Here is a 20,636-nt window from a genome sequence, read left to right as displayed (position 1 = left end):
GCACTTGGGGACACATTCAAAGTTTTCGCAATTTTCCGGACTGACTGACCTTCATTTTTTCATTTGTTAAAGTAATGATGGCCACTCGTTTCTCTTTACTTAGCTGATTGGTTCTTGCCATTTGAATTCTAACAGTTGTCCAATAGGGCTGTCGGCTGTGTATCAACCTGACTTCTGCACAACACAGCTGATGGTCCCAACCCCATTAATAAAGGGAAAAAATTCCACCAATTAATCCTGACAAGGCACACCTGTGAAGTGAAAACCATTTCAGGTGACTACCTCATGAAGCTCATTGAGAGAACACCAAGGGTTTGCAGCGCTATCAAAAAAGCAAAGGGTGGCTATTTTGAGGAATCTAAAATATAAGACATGTTTTCAGTTATTTCACACTTTTTTTTTAAGTACATCATTCCAAATGTGTTCATTCATAGTTTTGATGCCTTCAGTGAGAATCTACAATGTAAATAGTCATGGAAATAAAGCAACACATTGAATGAGAAGGGGTGTCCAAACTTTTGGCCTGTACTGTATGTGGAGGGGATTAATTTGGTTCCACATAAGCAATACACTCTGTGTAGTATTAATATGTAACATTCTGAAATCAAATTTAAAGTTAAAGTTTGGCAATATTCTAAAGGTTTCTTTTTGTCAACAAATCTGTGAGCCACATTGTTGCATTGGGAAACATGTTCCTTCGTTACTATGAACATGGACACTGTATTTTATTTTTAATCTAACTGGAGCAGTGCCCGTTGAAAAGTTCCCTGTTCGAAAGGGCCCGATTGCAGGTGTTGTGTCACAGACTGTTCCCCTGTCAATATGTGTTTACACTGCCTAAACCTGAACCAAACTCCCTAACCCTAACCACAGAGGGCGGCACTACGCATTTTAATGGGAGGGAAACACTATTTGATTGTGGGAACAGACTCTGGAACTGCTCATCCAAGCATCTTCAATTCAATTCAATTTTATTTATAGTATCAAATCATAAATCATAAGAGTTATCTCAAGACACTTTACAGATAGAGGTGGTCAAGACCACACTCTATAATTTACAAAGAGCAAGCATTTAGTGTGAGGAAAAACTCCCTTTTAGGTAGAAACCTCGAGTGGTGAGGAAAACTCCCTTTTAGGGAGAAACCTTGGACAGACCCAGGCTCCTGGTAGGCGGTGTCTGACGGTGCCGGTAGGAGGTGTGATGAACAGTGGCAATTATAGTCACAATAAAGATAATGGAACTATGACTAGAATAGTAGTTGTAGTAGTTCATAGCAGGGCACTGCAGAGCGTAGCAGGGTGTAGCGGGGCATAGCAGGGTGTGGAGCAGGACCACGGCGACAGCTGCAACCATGATTTAGGTGCCACCCTAATCCAAGGAAAACTGCGGCACTCGACACTGCACTTTCTTAGATCCTGAGCCATACCCCTGACATGACTGCGTCCGCTAGCGTTTACGCTTCATTTGCTAGCTAGCTATTTGGGATATTTTTATGGAATTTGTTGATAATAAGGACGATATAGAAAAACACCGTACCAGAAAACCAGCCTTACTCTTTAAAGACTTAATTTGTCCAGACTTGATTATGCTCACTAAATGTATTTAGATTTTCACAAGTACATTATTTTTTAATGGTATTAATGATTTAGAAATGCCTTTTAACCATGGAAACAGTAGTTTGACCAAACAAAAAAAATCTTAATGGATTCCAGTAAAAGCTAGTAAGTGGACTTTGATTTAAGATTTCTTTGTCATAGCCTTCCTTCAGTTTGGCCTTACTCTAACCATTACAGCTACAAGGTAAACCAAACCATGACACTCAACTTAAGAATAAACGTTCATGCTGAAGAAAGGATAATAGTTTATAATTTGGAGTACAGTAGTAAAGAGAATAAACTGACAAATGTATTGATATTGCGATGAACATAAAATATTGAGCATTACAGCTTTTTTATGGCTTTGCCTGAAACCTATTGCTTCATTTTTGTAGGTATGTAGTTAAGCTTGTTGGTTTTCTGCAGCTCAGTGGGCCTACAGGTAGTGCCTACAGACAGGCAGATGAAGCCCTCCATCTAGTGGCTGAACATTTTAAACCAGACAAACTCATGATTGTGTTTCAAATGACAGCAATCTGTGGCACTTACTGTAGTGAACATTTGACAGCCTTGTTGCAGAAAAGATGTATGTATTGTTTTAAGATCTGGATTTATAGTGTGCCTCAAATAACGCCTAACAATAACTTTGGGTCAGACTTTTTCATTTAAAGTCTCTTTACGGTGGCCGACAGGGGCAAACGCCCTGCAACTTCAGAAAACACATGCAAATAGACAAAACACAAGCAAATTAAGAAAACAACTTTGTTAATTTGACAACACATGTGCAGCATTCAGCAAACGCGGTGCATATACACACAACACAACCAAATACAGAAACGCCATGCAAATAAAAAACAATGCAAAAAGAAAAGCACCCCGAAAAAAGAAGCGATGCAAAAATAAAAACAACTTCATTAATTTGACAACACATGCGCAGCATTCAGCAAACGCGCTTCATATACACACACAACACAACCAAATACACAAACGCAATGCCAATAAAAAACGATGCAAAAAGAAAAGCACACAAACCCCGAAAACAAATGCAACAAAAAACGCTGCATCCAGATTCCACAACGGAAGTTCTCCGGACCTCTAGAGGGAGCAGCTAAGGGGTACAGCTGGATTTTCGACCCCACGGGGAGAGAGAACTCTGCCTTTTTATTAGAGTCGGGTATGGCTGCATAGTAAAAAGAGAACTCCCGTCTCATGCCCTTCCGTCCATAGACTGTATATTAAATTCATATTATTATTATTATTAATAACATAATATATTAGTAATATACAGTCTATGCTCCCGTCCATTGACATATATAAAATGGACCAATAGACCCCGTTGCTCTGGACGGAGACCAGTGAAGGCTATTAGAAGCACTTTTCCGGTGATGGCCAGCTTTACTGCGCAGCCTCCAATTGACAGAGACAACGTAAATGTTACGTGAGCAACGTGTCTGAAAGTTGTAAGTCTTCTGGTAGCTGTGCCAAGAGAAATCTCAATCATTCCCAATCTTACAGAGACGGAGAGTGTAGGTATATGTAAGGAGATAACATAAGCACAGGCTAATTATTGCTAACTAACATGCTAGTTAACATTAGTAATTAAACCTAAACAGCTAATGTAAGTCAAAACTGCCTGCGAGCTTCTCCTGTACTATACGGTAATTCCTCTACTGTGCGACAGTAAGTCACTTGGTTATGACACAATCGTTAGCCTATTTTTACAAAAACGTCTGCTACGGAGCCATAACGTGAGGTACAAGGTAATGGAGCCTTTTATACATTGTTGTGTTTCTTTAGAACTAAACAATGGACAAATAGAGTCTTTAAACGCTTCAGATATAAAGTTATTCGCAGTCAAGTGACGTAAAAAAATAATGGCGGTCAGCGGAATGCTGAATGAAGGTGTTGGCCAGGTAGCAACAAAATGGCGCCATAGATGGCTCGAGTTCTGAACCGAAGCTTACCCCCTTGCTCCCGTCTCATGCTCTCCCGGCTGGTGCCATGCTCGAGCTTCGACTTTTCAAAATAAAAGCTCACGTCTGGTCCGCTCTTCTTCCTTTGGTGTTTTGGATGTTTTTGAACTAAACAGTAGGCTACGGCAATCATGCTAATGAATACAATAACTTTTTCAGCAGATGTCTTACTTACAACATGATGCAGCAAGCAAAGCAGTTTTGTGTTTATGTGCGGGCAGGATTTATTCAGTTTGATAAATCCCACGGTAAATTGGCTGGTTTACTAAACTGGGAGGGACTATAAATCTGTCTGTTTTTTGTATTTCAAGAGCGAATTGCTCCACAATATGAATACAGATTGGTCACTTATTTTGTTGTATAATCACAATATTACACTCGAGGAGGCCTACATTTAAGTGATGCGCCTTCGGACCTGGAAATTAAACCCTCATATGGCTTTTAAAACAAACGTCAACATTAAACGCTGATGCAGTTTTAAATATTTTATTACCACGAGTTTACAGACACGTCTCTGCTGATTGAGTATCACCTGGGACCTGAGCTGAGACACACCCACCAAACGAGAGAAAACATATCTCAAACATAGACTTAATATTTACAGTCTATGATCTCACCGTTGCACACCGTTCTGAGATTGAACGTGTCTCTCTCTCTCTCTCTCTCTCTCTCTCTCTCTCTCTCTCTCCCCATGTATTTGCATGGCGTTTCTGTATTTGGTTGTGTTGTGTGTGTAAATGCAGCGCGTTTGCTGAATGCTGCGCATGTGTTGTCAAATTAATGAAGTTGTTTTTCTTTTTGAATCGCTTCTTTTTTCGGGGTGCTTTTCTTTTTGCATCATTTTTATTTGCATGGCGTTTCTGTATTTGGTTGTGTTGTGTGTATAAGCAGCTGAATGCTGCGCATGTGTTGTCAAATTAATGAAGTTTTTTCTATTTGCATGTGTTTTCTGAAGTTGCAGGGCGTTTGCCCCTGTCGGCCACTTTTCACATTTAAAAATGCTTTGGACTTTATATGGGTTATTGAGCTTCACTGTGCAGAATGATGTGTGTGCAGAGTTTGACACTAGAAAGCTGTTTTCACTTTCAGCTGCTGAAGGGGAAAGTTTATCTGTGCTCACCTTAAATCCAAATTTAAGTGCATGTATGAGAATGATTTGGAAGTCATTTATGGTCCAATTTGCAAATTAAACAGAAAAAACCCAAAACAAACATCAGACACAAATTATTATTTAAAGCAAATTATTTGTATATCCTAAAAGAAGTCTGGGGGGATTTTTTAAGTAAATAATAATAATAATAATAATAATAATAATAATAATAAACTATTTATATAGCACCTTTCATAACATGTAAATGCAGCTCAAAGTGCTCTACAAAAAAAACATATTTATAAAACACAGGTATTAAACACAGAAAACACAAAAAGTGAAAAACAATATAATAATAAAATCCTAAAGAGATAACAAATATAATACTATAATAAAATGAGTTAATAATGATGAAAACAATTGTAAGATACAAAAGCCATAGAACTAGTGCAGTATAAAGAAAAAGAAGAAAAACCCTGATCAGTTGTTCCTTGACTCATGTCCTCATTTGGCCTGTTGTTACCGGGCGTAGTGTCTCAATAGACCAGAGGGGGGCAGTACTGACCCACTACAGGGACACAGGCGGTACATGTAGTAGTAAATTGACAGGACATATATATATAGATGTTTATGTTTAAATATGTTTATGTTGGGGCAGCCTCTGCCTCACCCGGTGGGAGCATTCGCCCCATGTTGACTGAGTCCTGCAGCAGCGCGGGTTCGAGTCCGACCCGCTGCACTTTGCTGCGTGTCGTCCCCCATCTCTCTCCCCCTTTCTGGTCTGTCCACTGTCAAAAAATAATCTTTAAAAAAAAAAAAAAATGTTTATGTTTAAACTCTCATGTTTGTAACTTTGGGTTTTAGGTTTTAATCTTTTAAATGATTTTCATTGGTCTTTCATTTACTTTTCCTTGCTTATTTTCAGTTGGAGCTTACTGTATTTTAACAAATGTTTATAATGTGAAGCACTTTGTGACTTTGTCTGTAAAAGGTGCTATATCATATATATATATATATATATATATATATACTGTATGGCATAATGATATGATTAATTTGATTATGAGGAAGTATCATTAGATAATTAGGTGAACTACATTTTGTTGATTTCATTACAATTTTTATGTTGTGATTTTTTTTTACATATCTTACTGTTTTTACACAAAAAGGTAGCTTTTGAAGATTTTGTGAAAATGTATTTTTATTTTGCTTTCTAAACGAACTAGACGTTACATTTAAATTTTTTTCCACAAAGCTTTTTCTTTTCCTTAAATATGCTGTTTTCATATGAACCCAGTAGAATCTTAATATCACTTAATATAACACTCAGCAAGAAACTGATAAACTGTGTTTATAAGAGACTTTAAAGTGAGACTTTAAAAAAAAATAGTCCTCTTACCAATATAAAGTTAAATTCAACAAGTCTCACTTTTGCTTGATTCAATACACTGCTGCTAGAGCCTTATATGACCTGTAGCTAATGTGGGACAATTAATTAATGCTAACTTGAGTTGACAAACTTTAGATAGATATTGCTGCTGATGTGTAACTGACAATAAATAAGACCAATTTCCATGTCATAGCATACGTGTTAATTACATTTTGTTTTTGCATTTGTGTTTTATGTACTGTATGTATGGGAATTAAACATTAGCAAATAATAGCATCATTGTTATGTTATCTTTTCCATCAAATTAAAGTCTCTTTGTAACTGAGAGTCCATTGGTTTACTCTATTGAGTAATACATTTGTGTATTATATCCTTTCAAGTCCCAAAATGCTGTTTCATGAGGACTTTTTGTGACTCTTTCTAAGGAATTATTTTTCATTGCATCATCTATTCTGATAAAGAAAAAATGCAAAGCATTTCAAATGATTCAACAGCTCCAATGTCACTGAATATTGACTTCACATGGAAGAGACACTCAGTGTGCTGAACTAGAAACTGTAACCATCGACTTAATTATTAAACAGGGCCACTCTAAAGGGGCAAACTAGCCATATAGCACAACCAATATAACAGCAGATGGAAAACCACTGCCAACACATCATACTGGCCTTGACTGTCCTTTGCACGTGGTCACCTTGACTGTCACCATCGCATGATGACGCAGGTCTCTATCATTCATCAACATAAGACAGCATTCACTAAATACTTCAGCAACTATTTCATTAGGCATAATTGGCATGAATGTTGCCTCCTGAGTGCAATATTCAGTGGTGGGAAAATGCCTTCAAATCCTTTACTTAAAGCAGCGATAATATTTTTAGGCAAGCAATGGATCACAGCAAGCTAATTTATGTTATGTTTGTGTTCACTTCAACCAGCAACAGTGAACACAACAGCTGTGTACTCAGCTCAGGAGACATACAGAAAGTACTGGTCGTTCTGTGTCCTGTTCAGTTACAGTAGTTGTCAATTGTGCCCTTAGCAGCCAAGCCTTTGTTCTTGTGTACCTGCTTATTTCTGTTTTTTTTTTTTCCCTGTCTGATGCTCCCTTTTTCTAAATTAGTTTGCCTTCACTGATTGATTGCCTGTCAATCTTCTTTGATCCATTCATATTTTAACTTAAACTCTATCCTCAAGTCCTGCTCTTGCGTCTGAACATCTACTACCAGTCCTGTCACAAAGAAGTTTGAGAAAATGTTTGTAGATGTAAATGTTAGTGTAAATGTTTGTAGATGAAAAATTGTTAGTGTAAATGTTTAAAATGCAAATGAGCATAAACTCTTTGAAACTTCTCTTGAAGCGTTTTCATCCTTGCATCTGTTGACCTGTTTAAGACCTTACAGACCACAGAAAAGCAGAGAGATGCCTGAAGATGGCTTCACCTAATAACATTCTTCTACTTATTAACCCACAGTAATAATGCTCAGTCTGAAGCCTGGAGGCAAACAATTCATCAAACTCAGCAGGCAGCTGTTTCTGAACCAGAGAGCTGCTGCTTCCTTTCTTGTGGAAAGGTCACGTGAACTATGATGTCAGTGTGTCACATTAGTGGTGCTTCTGAACTTGTGGTATTTTCCAATTAAAATCATGAAACAATACATCACTCTTGGGTTGATTATAGTATAAGTTTGTAAGTTTATTGATGACCTCTCGTCACAGGTTGAATAATGTTTAACTAACCGGTTTAACTAAAGAGAACTGTTGTCTTTTAGATTGTTTCATTCAAATAGTTTTAGACGCCTGAAGAGGTGAAACTATATATAACTACTATATGATATACAAGTTAAACACAACATTACAGACAAAGTTCAATTTGCCGAATCCTTAGGTGTTTAAATCCTATTTCATAAAATCTGCTTGTGCGTGGAACATCACATATTCAGGTAAAACTGAGCCACTCCTGTCTGCCCTCTTGAAAATATTCAGCACACAGTATCTGTGTTTCTCTAGAGTAAATAAATGTGATGTTGTCCTTTGTTTTAGGTTCACTGTATAATCTGCAATGGTGAGTTTCTACCTTTTAAATCTTACAAAAAAGGTAAATGTTTTGTCATTTAGTCTGTGATCAGGTCTGTTTAGTTTGGATAGACAACTGCTGAGATCTGGCTGCTTCTTGACGCAATAGGAAATTTAAACCATTTTTAGAATCAACAGGTCAGTCGAAGCACCACAATCGCTGCCAGTGTGTGACTGGCGATTAAAAAAACTGGGTGCGTTTGGAAATTAAGTGTGACGCACGTCCAGTTCCTTCTCAGCCTTTCAGTGCTTTCTTTCCCTTCCCAGAATAATTGCAAAATTAGAGGTTAATTATTTGCCTCAGGCCTGAGGCTTTGACTATACTAATCAAGGAGGGTGGATTTTAAGTCACTAAAAATCCCTGAGCCTGAAGCAGATCCTGAGTAACTACAATATTTTCCCCTCAAATGCAGTGGAGTAGAAGTATAAAGTAGCAAGAAATAGATGCTCTCAAGTAAACACATACCTCCAAATGCTGCTGAAGTACAGTACTTAAGTAAAGTTACTTTCCACAACTGGAGAAGATTAATACCACTCATATGTCTGTGTAGTAAATATGATGCTACAACTAGTAGTCAGTTAGCTTAGTTTAGCTTAGCACAAAGACTAACAGCAGGGGGAAACAGCTAGTCTGGCTCTGCACAATGGTAACAAAATCTGCCTATCAGCACCTCTAAAGCCAACTACTTTTGTTTCTTATGTGCTGCCAGGCTCATGGATGTTTAATAATAACTGTGAGCCACATTGCTTTATTTCTTCTTTTGCATTTTCCATCCTGGTCTTCCTTACTCCTCCCTCTCCTCAGTCCACATAGGCTACTCTGGGAAACCCCTGAGCCTGACCCTCAATGCTGGCTAACCACTTTAAAAGCACATGCAGCCACTATTCAGACACTGGCTACATGCAGGGACACACAACCCTGTTTGAACCAGAGACTGTATGACATACAAAACAAAAAAGGTAGTATGTACAACAAATATCTATAAAAAGATCTTTAGCCAAGCTTGCAACGTGACTACTTAAATAATCTCAACAACTATTGGAATATTTTAAGATGTCATTTTGTACAAACATTTGTGGTCCACAGATAATGAACCTTACTGAATTCTCACCTACATCTAGCACCACCAACAGGTTGACAATTTTGCCTTTAAAGGAACACACCGACTTATTGGGAATTTAGCTTATTCACAGTAACCCCCAGAGTAAGACAAGTCGATACATACCCTTCTCATCTCCGTGCGTGCTGTAAAGCTGTCTGACGGCTCCAGTGGCATCAGCCCATAACAGAACAGGCAGGTGAATGGTTCCAGTAATCCTACTGCTCCGAATAAGTGACAAAATAACGCCAACATTTTCCTATTTACATGTTGTGATTTGTAGCGTCACAGCGTGTACAAAAAATAACGTAACATGAGACACAGCCATCTTCTAACCATAAACAAACCGGGAACTATATTCTTGCCATATATTATGGATTGCCATAAAACGTGATACATGTTCATGGATCCAGAGGATGAATCCCAATTACTTTAGTGATTCTCTGAATGTTCCTTTGAAATATTTCATCATCTACTCAATGGATTGTACAAATGTTCATGGTTCCCATATGATGAATTCTAGTGACTTTTGTGATCCTCTGACATTTCTGTAGTGCCATCAACAGGTTGACATTTTAGCTTTTTAGTGTAATGTTGCAACAACTATTGAATATATCTCAATGAAATTTAGTACAGATGTTAATTTCCCCCTCAGGATGACTTCTAATCCCCATCTCGCTCATGCAGTGGCATCAGACTTTTAATATGTCCAATACTTTGGTTTATGAACAAATACCTGTAAAACTAATGACATTTCCATCATCCTCATCTGTAGTTTCCTGTTTATGCTAGTTATCTAATGTTAGCATGCTAAAATGCTAAGTTAAAATGTGTTAGCATTTCGCTCAAAGCCTCACAGAACCACTAGCATGACTGTGGGGTTGTTACAGCTGCATTTGTGCTGAGCTGCTTACACGTGTGAGGTTATAATTATTTATACAGGATATGACATTTGTTCCCCCAGTTTTGACGAAAAATATCAGTTCCAATGCTTCATGACAAATAGTCTTGTGAAAAGATTGTGCAGTTATTACAGTTCCTAGTTCCTGTTTAGTGTGCATGAAATCAGATGAGATCCACAGGAGAGACGTGATAGATGTGCCTGTCAACACTCGCTTGACAGTGTGACGCGCGCACACACACACACACACACACACACACACATGCAAAACACACTGTGGTGTGAATGACATGTCTCTGTCTAAGTGGCACAAATTGAACCCCATCAGTTTCTGAGCCAGTGCACAGCTACTGACAGTGACAGAGGACCCATCGTCACTGGGCTGTTGCCTACGGTTATGTCACTGAGTAAGATTCCGGCCTCTTTTCCCTCGCTTCCGCTGCCTGTGTTAGTAACAGCCCTGCTGGTACAGTCCATCACACCTCCTGACCACCATTATCTAACTCACTGGAGTGGAGTCACTGGGTCGTGGCACCTGCTGTCATGACCCTTTGCCTAGAAAGTTACACTTGTTACAATTGCATCAAGCTTTGCACTATTAGCATTGGCGTTCCTCTCTGGGAAATCAATAGGGTTGAAACTGGCACAGTTCAGTGTTAAATAATGAAGAATACATCATGTCCAGTGAGCCACTACTGAACAATAAACTGTGTGTTCTGTACTGAAGTCCCCACAGGTTTGTTCATGCTGTATAAAAAAAATATTAAAAAAAAAGTTTAAAGCTGCAGAGCGGAAACATATTGTGAGAAATGAAAAAATTAAATATGTTCCAGATGGAGACTTTTTTTTCCTGTGCTGGATATAAAGATAGAGATTTATTGGTTCCTCAAAGAACAGCATGGTTGTGCCCTGAGGAATCATACATGGATATAAAGAGAACTATTTGAAAACAGGTATTTATTAGTTGAGAGATGAAAATGATGTAACTCAATAAAACTATTGAGTTTTCAACTTTTAATCCTGAGGAATGATTCAGTACAAAGCTCATAACAGGAAACCGTTTCTCTTTTCATATGATCAATCACAAAAAATGATCAAAACACACATTCATATCTTCCACACAAACACACACACACACACACACACACACACACACACACACACACACACACACACACACACACACACACACACACACACACACACACACAAACAGCACCATAAAGGACACTATGTAGTTTACTGGTATTAAAGTAAAGCCAAAGGCCATAATAATTTGAATATAATAAGTCAACTTAGTCTCGCATCGCATTGCATTCCTGCACAGTGCTACGGAGGAAGGTCTGGCCAGTCCACACAGCATTTTGGGATGGGAGAAAAAGGTGAACGATCAGAATCGTCTTAGGCGGCGCTAAGCTCTGGACGGAGCAACGGTGCCTTTGAGCTTCTTTAATGATAAAATTATAACAATTAGAGATAAAATTCATCACCTTTTGCCCTCAACTTCTAACGGTTTACCTTTCAACGCAGGACTGCTAGAAAGAACGACTACACCTGACATATACTTAGACTGCTTTTATCCTATAGACCTTCAACAACTAATGGTAAAGGTATCTTCAGCTAAGCCATCTACCTGTCTCTTAGACCCCATCCCAACGAGGCTACTCAAAGAAGCATTACCCGTGGTTAACACTTCACTACTAGATATGATCAATATGTCTCTATTAACAGGTTATGTACCGCAGTCATTTAAAGTAGCTGTGATAAAACCTCTTCTGAAAAAACCCACCCTCGATCCTGAGGTCTTAGCAAACTATAGACCTATATCTAACCTTCACTTTCTCTCCAAGATCCTTGAGAAGGTAGTTGCTAATCAGTTATGTGATTTTCTCCATAGCAACAGTTTATTTGAAGACTTTCAATCAGGATTTAGAAAGAATCATAGCACAGAGACGGCACTGGTGAAAATTACTAACGACGTTCTAACTGCTGCAGACAAAGGACTTGTCTCCATACTTGTTTTACTAGATCTTAGTGCTGCTTTTGACACTATTGACCATACAATCCTCTTACAGAGATTGGAAAACTTAGTCGGAATTAAAGGAATTGCACTAAGCTGGTTTAAGTCTTATTTCTCTGATCGATCTCAATTTGTTAATGTTAATGATAAATCCTCTAAGTACGCGAAAGTTAACCATGGCGTTCCACAAGGCTCAGTGCTTGGACCAATTTTATTCTCCTTATATATGCTTCCTCTTGGTAAAATCATTAGGAAACACTCAATTAACTATCACTGCTATGCGGACACCCAATTATACTTATCAATCAAACCAGACGAAACCAGCCAGTTAGCTAAACTTCAAGCATGTATTAAAGATATAAAATCCTGGATGACCTATAATTTTCTGATGTTAAACTGTAACAAAACTGAAGTTATTGTGCTGGGCCCTAAACACCTCCAAACTTCATTATCTAAAGATATAGCTTCTCTGGATGGTGTTGTCCTGGCCTCCATCACTACTGTCAGAAATCTAGGAGTTATTTTTGATCAGGATATATCCTTTAATGCCCATTTAAAACAAACATCGAAAACAGCCTTTTTTCATCTTCGTAACATTGCCAAAATTAGGAATATCCTGTCTCAAAACGATGCTGAAAAACTAGTCCATGCATTCGTTACTTCCAGGCTGGACTATTGTAATTCCCTACTGTCAGGTTGTTCAAATAAGTCCCTTAAGACTCTTCAGCTGATCCAGAATGCTGCCGCAGGTGTTCTGACGAGAACTAAGAAAAGAGAAAAAACATATTTCTCCTGTTTTAGCTTCTCTGCATTGGCTTCCTGTAAAATTCAGGATTGACTTTAAAGTCCTTCTCCTGACCTACAAAGCCCTAAATGGTCAAGCACCATCCTATCTAGAACAGCTCTTAGTACCTTATTGTCCCACTAGAGCACTGCGCTCCCAGAATGCAGAGTTACTTGTGGTTCCTAGAGTCTCTAAAAGTAGACTGGGAGCCAGAGCCTTCAGCTACCAGGCTCCTTTCCTGTGGAACCAGCTCCCAGTCTGGGTTCGGGGGGCAGACACCGCCACCACATTTAAGCGTAAACTGAAAACTCTCCTCTTTGATAAAGCTTATAGTTAGGGAGTGAGGAGTTGCAGTGTCCGCCTAACCCAGCCCACCTGCTTCTCTTCGTAGTCATCAGATTTGTTTATCATATAATCAATAATATAGTGAGAGTAGAGGGAGGCAGGCCAGTACAGCCTCTCATCAATGTTTTCATTTGTTTCCTTTTGTATGCGTCCTGTCCCAGAACTGCTTGTTACTAACCTAGCTCTGGGGAGTTTACTCCCCGGAGTCCTTATGTTTCTTCTTCGCAGAGCTATGCTCTGCGATTCCCTGCAATGTCCAGCCGTGTCCTGCTGCGTCCTGCTGCGTCCTGCTGCGTCCGCCGCATCCACCCATGCTCTGCAGCGCCACGTTTCATCCCGCAACGTCCTGCTGTGATGTTCATACGCACGGAGTAGTCAGGATCCGGTATAGGAGACTGCACTACTCAGTATGACACGATGTGCCCTGCTATGACATGAACTACAACGACTACCTTCGAAGTCACTGTTCCATTATCTTTAATGTGACTATTATGTGCCACTGTTCATCACACCCCCAACCGGCCCCGTCAGACACCGCCTACCAAGAGTCTGGGTCTGCCGAGGTTTCTTTCTAAAAGGGAGTTTTTCCTCGCCACTGTCGCAATAGCCACTGCTAATGCTTGCTCTTGAGGGAATTACTGTAATTGTTGGGACTTTGTAAATTTAAGAGTGTGGTCTAGACTTACTCTATCTGTAAAGTGTCTCGAGATAACTCTGTTATGATTTGATACTATAAATAAAATTGAATTGAAATTGAATTGAAAAATAGCCTCGGGAAGGAATTTGTTCCTTCCTCACAGAAATACAGTCTGCTCATACAAGAAAGGGATGAGAAGACTCTATTTCCTGAGGAAGCTGAGATCCTTCAACGTGTGCAGCAGGATGTTGGAGATGTTCTACCAGTCTGTTGTGGCCAGCGCTCTGTTCTCCGCCGATATCTGCTGGGGCAGCTGCATGAGAACAAGCGACACAAACAGACTGAAGAAACTGATCAGGAAGGCTGGCTCCCTTATTGCAAACAGGACACATTTGAAGCTGTGGTGGAGAGGAGGTCACTGAACAAACTGTTATCCATCATGGATAACCCCGACCACCCTCTACACCCCACACTGGTCCACCAGCGAAGCACCTTCTCCAAGAGGCTTTGACAGCTTCGATGTCGCACGAACCGCTACAAGAAATCATTCCTGCCTCATTCCATAAAACTTGTTACATAAAACATAACATAAAACAGTTCACAGCTGTGTGTGAGATAACTATCTCATACCTCATATTTAATATCTAATATTATAAAAATAATTGTGATATATACTATGTATGTAGGTTGTAAAACATTTTCTACACTTATACATCTACATTCTTGTTCATTCATTTAAGTATATTTTTTAGTATAGTTGTTCTGGCATTTTTTATCTCTGCTATATATGTGTGTATATCCTTGGTAACTTGCTACTTGCTGCTTGTAACAGAGTAATTTCCCAATTTGGGATTAATAAAGTCCATCTATCTATCTATCTATCTATCTATCTATCTATCTATCTATCTATCTATCTATCTATCTATCTATCTATCTCATAAATCCACCGGAGTTTAGAATGCCAACCCAAAGAAAGTGGAAGATGCCGAAATGAGGGACATCCGGCGGAATTTCCGGCGGCACCTGATCAATCCCGAAACGTCGTCAATATAGACTATAAGCACCTAAATACCTCCAATGTATAGTTTAATGATAATGTTAAAGTTAAAATACCACTGAATTTGTAGAATTCACATATTTTACTTGGAAAATCTATGTTGGTAGAACCCCCCACCCCTGTTTTTTTACATTTCTGAACGGATTGGTGTTTTTTGGTGGAGTTTTACAAAGTAACTGGATTTTTTTTTGTGTACTTCGATCCAAAAATGATCATTTGAATTTGAGCAACTTGAATATAGATTTATGGCATATATAGCTTTGTGTTAACGTGACACGCTAGATGGTTTGTTACACAGAACTATCTCTCTCTTGTCTTTTTCTTTTTGGGCTCCTGTTTGACCATTGTGTATGCACTTTAGTATTTTACTATTGGGAATGGATTAAATCCTTTTTCTGTGTAACTGCACCTGGTGAAGGTCATAACAATCTCCAAGCAAATCTGAATACCACTCAGATGACTTTGCCCTTAAGAACGTACAGCTTGCTCTCATAAAAAGGGGATCCTGGGTTTGAGTCCTGATAGGAAATGCCTCCTTAACCAACAGGAACATAGCACAATGGAGAACATTGTGAGAAATCACAGGATTATCATGAGGGCATGAAGTGGGAGCAGAAGGCGACAGAGAGGAAGAACATTTAATTTTCTCACTTTGCGTCATTGCTCGGTCAAAATGTTTAAATCACAAGCGTGTCATCTCGTGAAATGATAGAGACTCCTGCTGGCTCTCATCTCCTCTCTGCTCCATGTCCTCTCCAGCTTTTTATCATACTGTTCCCCTGCAGTTACACTCAAAAAGATTTATAGAAAAAGTAATTTTCAGCAGACAGAGATAGTTTTAATGAAAATTCAATAAAAGGAAATGTGAAGAGATAGCTGGAATGAATACAGATTGACAGACAGACATGCAAAGAGAGTTTGTGATCAAATTACTGAATTAGTGATTACTGAAAAGTCAAATGAATGGAAGGCAAAGCAGCTGTTTGCTCTGATTTATCTCTTGCATCACACTCGGCCCCTCAGGGGGAGCACAGCAGATTGAAACTAACCTTTGCACTTTATTGGGACGGGCAGGGGGATACAATTTGAAGTTGTGTTGTTTGCCAAAATGTGTTTATTGTTTCCCATATTTTCTTACTGTGACCCTTTGGAAAGAATAAATGTTAAGAGTGTCTCGGTTTCTGCTCTGATCTATCTCCAAGCTCCAGATGTCAGCCAAGTGTTAAACAATTCCAGTGCAAAAGACATTCTGGGTTCTTTTTGGCCCTATTGAAGAGCCTTCAATAAGACATTTATTGTTGTTTTTAAGTCAAATTGAAATTTGGATTCACTTTTGTGTTAATATAAACTATAATGATATTAGAGCTGTGCTGGCGCTGCAAGAAAACATGCTGTCAACTTTCAGGGTGCTCTACTGACAGCGTGTCAGAACCCCAGAAACATTGATACAAGTTGTTTTTCACAAAATCAAAAGTTGTCATCTTTTAATAAGGGGTATCTGGGTGGCGAACTGCTGCATACAATTGCTCTTACAGGGATAAATAAAGGTATGTTAAATTGAATATCTAGCTTACCAACATTAGCCGCTGGTAATAAACCTACATTAAGGAATCACCTGGTTTTGCAGAGGGTGTGTGAACCCTGAAGCTTCCCTGTAAGGACTTAATGCTATAACCAAGACAAAGGTAGCTGCTGATCAATAAATAAACTGTTGGCTGGCTGCTAGTAAACCATGATGTCTGTTGGAGCTGGGCTGAGTAACAAAAGTAATGCAATGTGTAATGTAACTTTTGCATTTGAGTAATTAGTAAAATAATGTATACTTTTTCTATGCACAGTTGATTACATATTCCTAACTTGCCCAACACTGTCTAAACATTACCCCCATGAGTCAAATCCATAGACTGTTAATATTTACAGTCTATGGTCGAATCATAACACTGAGTTAAGTACGGAGTGCTCAAATCACAAATGGGACAAAGTAAAGTATGTCCCCAGAGCTAGTTAACTACCTATGTCTTGATATTAACAACTATTTTAGGGTCCACCCACAGACTCTGCACCATTCAAATTACAGGACAAACATCGTCAGTCTATGCAAATTCATGCCCCCTGGAAAACACTAATCACACCAGAAGAATATATAAAACTTTTCATAGATAATTTTAGTTTTGACCAAATGTGTACACAAGTCACTACAAACCCTAAGGAGATATACACCGATATATACACTCCATCTTTATCCTGCTCTGCTCTGGAAGCGACCATTAGCGTTGTAAACCAAAAGGAGGAAAGAGCCAAACACATACAAACCTGTACTATCATGTTCTTTGAGGTTAAACACACACACACACACACACACACACACACAAACTGTAAACTCAGATTTAGTTGTTATTTCATGTTTTGTTAAAAAACATATTAATTACTAAATCATATTAGTTGTTTGTAATAATCAGCTTAAGTATGCAGTGCACAGATCATATAAAGCAGAGATAACTAAGGAGGTTGACTTTCTGCATGGGAGGGGTGGGGTCATTTGAACTGTTCTGCGCTGAGGCGATACAAAGGCTCATGGGGAAAAAAAAAAAATATATATATATATATATATATATATATATATATTCTATATATCTACATACAGTACAGGCCAAAAGTTTGGACACACCTTCTCATTCAATGCATTTTCTTTATTTTCATGACTATTTACATTGTAGATTCTCACTGAAGGCATCAAAACTATGAATGAACACATATGGAATTATGAACTTAAAGGTCCCATGACATGGTGCTCTTTGGATGCTTTTATATAGACCTTAGTGGTCCCCTAATACTATATCTGAAGTCTCTTTCTCGAAATTCAGCCCTGGTGCAGAATTACAGCCACTAGAGCCAGTCCCACAATGAGCTTTCCTTAGTATGTGCCATTTTTGTGTCTCTAGCTATTGAGGAGGAGAGAGGGAGGGGCAAGGTGGAGGGTGGGGGTGTGGCCTTGACCAACTGCCACTTTTCTCATTTGAAAGCCATGATGTCTCTCTCTCATGGGTGAGCCAAATTCTCTGGGCGGGCAAAGCAGAGAAAGGGGAGGTAACCTTGCTTGTTATGACCATATAAGGAGCAAGATTCCAGATCGGCCCATCTGAGCTTTCATTTTCTCAAAGGCAGAGCAGGATACCCAGGGCTCGGTTTACACCTATCACCATTTCAAGCCAATTGGGGACCATAGGCAGGTTGGGGGAACGCATGAAAACGAGATGTTGCATCTCATGGGGTTGATCCTCTAATAAATGTTCATAAATAAATAAATAAATATTAATGTTAAAAAACCTCATAAAGTGAAATTGTCATGCCATGGGACCTGGCATGAAAACATGTCTTATATTTTAGATTCCTCAAAATAGCCACCCTTTGCTTTTTTTGATAACTCTGCAAACCCTTGGTGTTCTCTCAATGAGCTTCATGAGGTAGTCACCTGAAATGGTTTTCACTTCACAGGTGTGCCTTGTCAGGGTTAATTAGTGGAATTTTGTCCCTTATTAATGGGGTTGGGACCATCAGTTGTGTTGTGCAGAAGTCAGGTTGATACACAGCTGACAGCCCTATTGGACGACTGTTAGAATTCATATTATGGCAAGAACCAATCAGTTAAGTAAAGAGAAACGAGTGGCCATCATTACTTTAACAAATGAAGGTCAGTCCGGAAAATTGCGAAAACTTTGAATGTGTCCCCAAGTGCAGTCGCAAAAAACATCAAGCGCTACAACGAAACTGGCTCACATGAGGACCGCCCCAGGAAAGGAAGACCAAGAGTCACCTCTGCTGCTGAGGATAAGGTCATCCGAGTCACCAGCCTCAGAAATCACAAGTTAGCAGCAGCTCAGATTAGAGACCAGATGAATGCCACACAGAGTTCTAGCAGCAGACACATCTCTAGAACAACTGTTAAGAGGAGACTGCGCGAATCAGACCTTCATGGTCAAGTAGCTGCTAGGAAACCACTGCTAAGGAGAGGCAACAAGCAGAAGAGATTTGTTTGGGCCAAGAAACACAAGGAATGGACATTAGACCAGTGGAAATCTGTGCTTTGGTCTGATGAGTCCAAATTTGAGATCTTTGGTTCCAACCGCCGTGTCTCTGTGCGTTGTAGAAAAGGTGAACGGATGGATTCTACATGCCTGGTTCCCACCGTGAAGCATGGAGGAGGAGGTGTGATGGTGTGGGGGTGCTTTGCTGGTGACACTGTTGGGGATTTATTCAAAATTGAAGGCATACTGAACCAGCATGGCTACCACAGCATCCTGCAGCGACATGCCATCCCATCTGGTTTGCATTTAGTTGGACCATCATTTATTTTTCAACAGGACAATGACCCCAAACACACCTCCAGGCTGTGTAAGGGCTATTTGACCAAGAAGGAGAGTGATGGAGTGCTGCACCAGATGACCTGGCCTCCACAGTCACCGGACTTGAACCCAATCGAGATGGTTTGGGGTGAGCTGGACCGCAGAGTGAAGTCAAAAGGGCCAACAAGTGCTAAGCATCTCTGGGAACTCCTTCAAGACTGTTGGAAAACCATTTCAGGTGACTACCTCTTGAAGCTCATCAAGAGAATGCCAAGAGTGTGCAAAGCAGTAATCAGAGCAAAGGGTGGCTACTTTGAAGAAACTAGAATATAAGACATGTTTTCAGTTATTTCACACTTTTTTGTTAAGTACATAATTCCACATGTGGACAACGGTTTCTGTCCTAGTTAAAGTGTTTTAATAATATTCCGTTATTGTTTTGGGTGTGCATTTATGTTATCTGGGTTTCATGACTCCAGAAAAAAATAATTTATGTTTACTAATGATTTTAAGTAATGACTGATGTAAACTTGATTTGTCTACAACTTACCACTCTGTGTTACTGTAATACAACTTGATCTGTTAAGTTTTACCTTGTGTAAAGAACAAACAATTGCTCCATTCACTTCAATGACGTTCTAGTAGATAGACAAGAAAGGGGGCGACAGAGGAAACCTGGTTCAAGGTATAGGTTCACGCAGATAAATCTAGGGAGAAAAACAGTCTAACAATACCAATTTGTGATACCAATACAAATAAATGAGAGAGGCTTTGTTCAGAGTTTTAACAGAATGAAATACAACAGATTCACAGCATACACAAACACACACACTAAGTCGTGCCTCTGAGAAGAATTTGATGCTGATATGCAGTGAAGGGCAGAGGTGGTGCCTTAGATGGAGTGTACTGTAGAGCTGCTGACAGACGCTGCTCTCCAGGCTGTGTGTAGGTGTCTCTCAGGGGACAGTCAGGCTGAACTGTGAAACCCGGAGTTTAGGCCGAGCAGCCACTGCAGCTTTTCAATACTTCATGACATGAAAGAGGACGCGCATACCTGGTAACACACAGCGGAGCACTTCATCTGAGGTTAACAGCGACTTTGGAACAAAATGTTTTTTTCAAATCAGACATCCATTAACAGATTATCTCTTGCCCTCGCTGTTTTTGAATGGCCCGTTACATGATATACTCACAATAAGCACTTTAGTCTGTGTTGCAATTACAGTTATCATAGTCTTTCCTCAATCACCATGTATTACAACTTACTTTGCTCTCTAAAATATCAATGATTTACACATAGATTATATGATTTCGTACAGGTATA

Source organism: Perca fluviatilis, chromosome 12 (assembly GCF_010015445.1).
Source record: "Perca fluviatilis chromosome 12, GENO_Pfluv_1.0, whole genome shotgun sequence".
Classification (NCBI taxonomy): Eukaryota; Metazoa; Chordata; class Actinopteri; order Perciformes; family Percidae; genus Perca; species Perca fluviatilis.
This window is presented reverse-complemented; position numbering follows the sequence as displayed.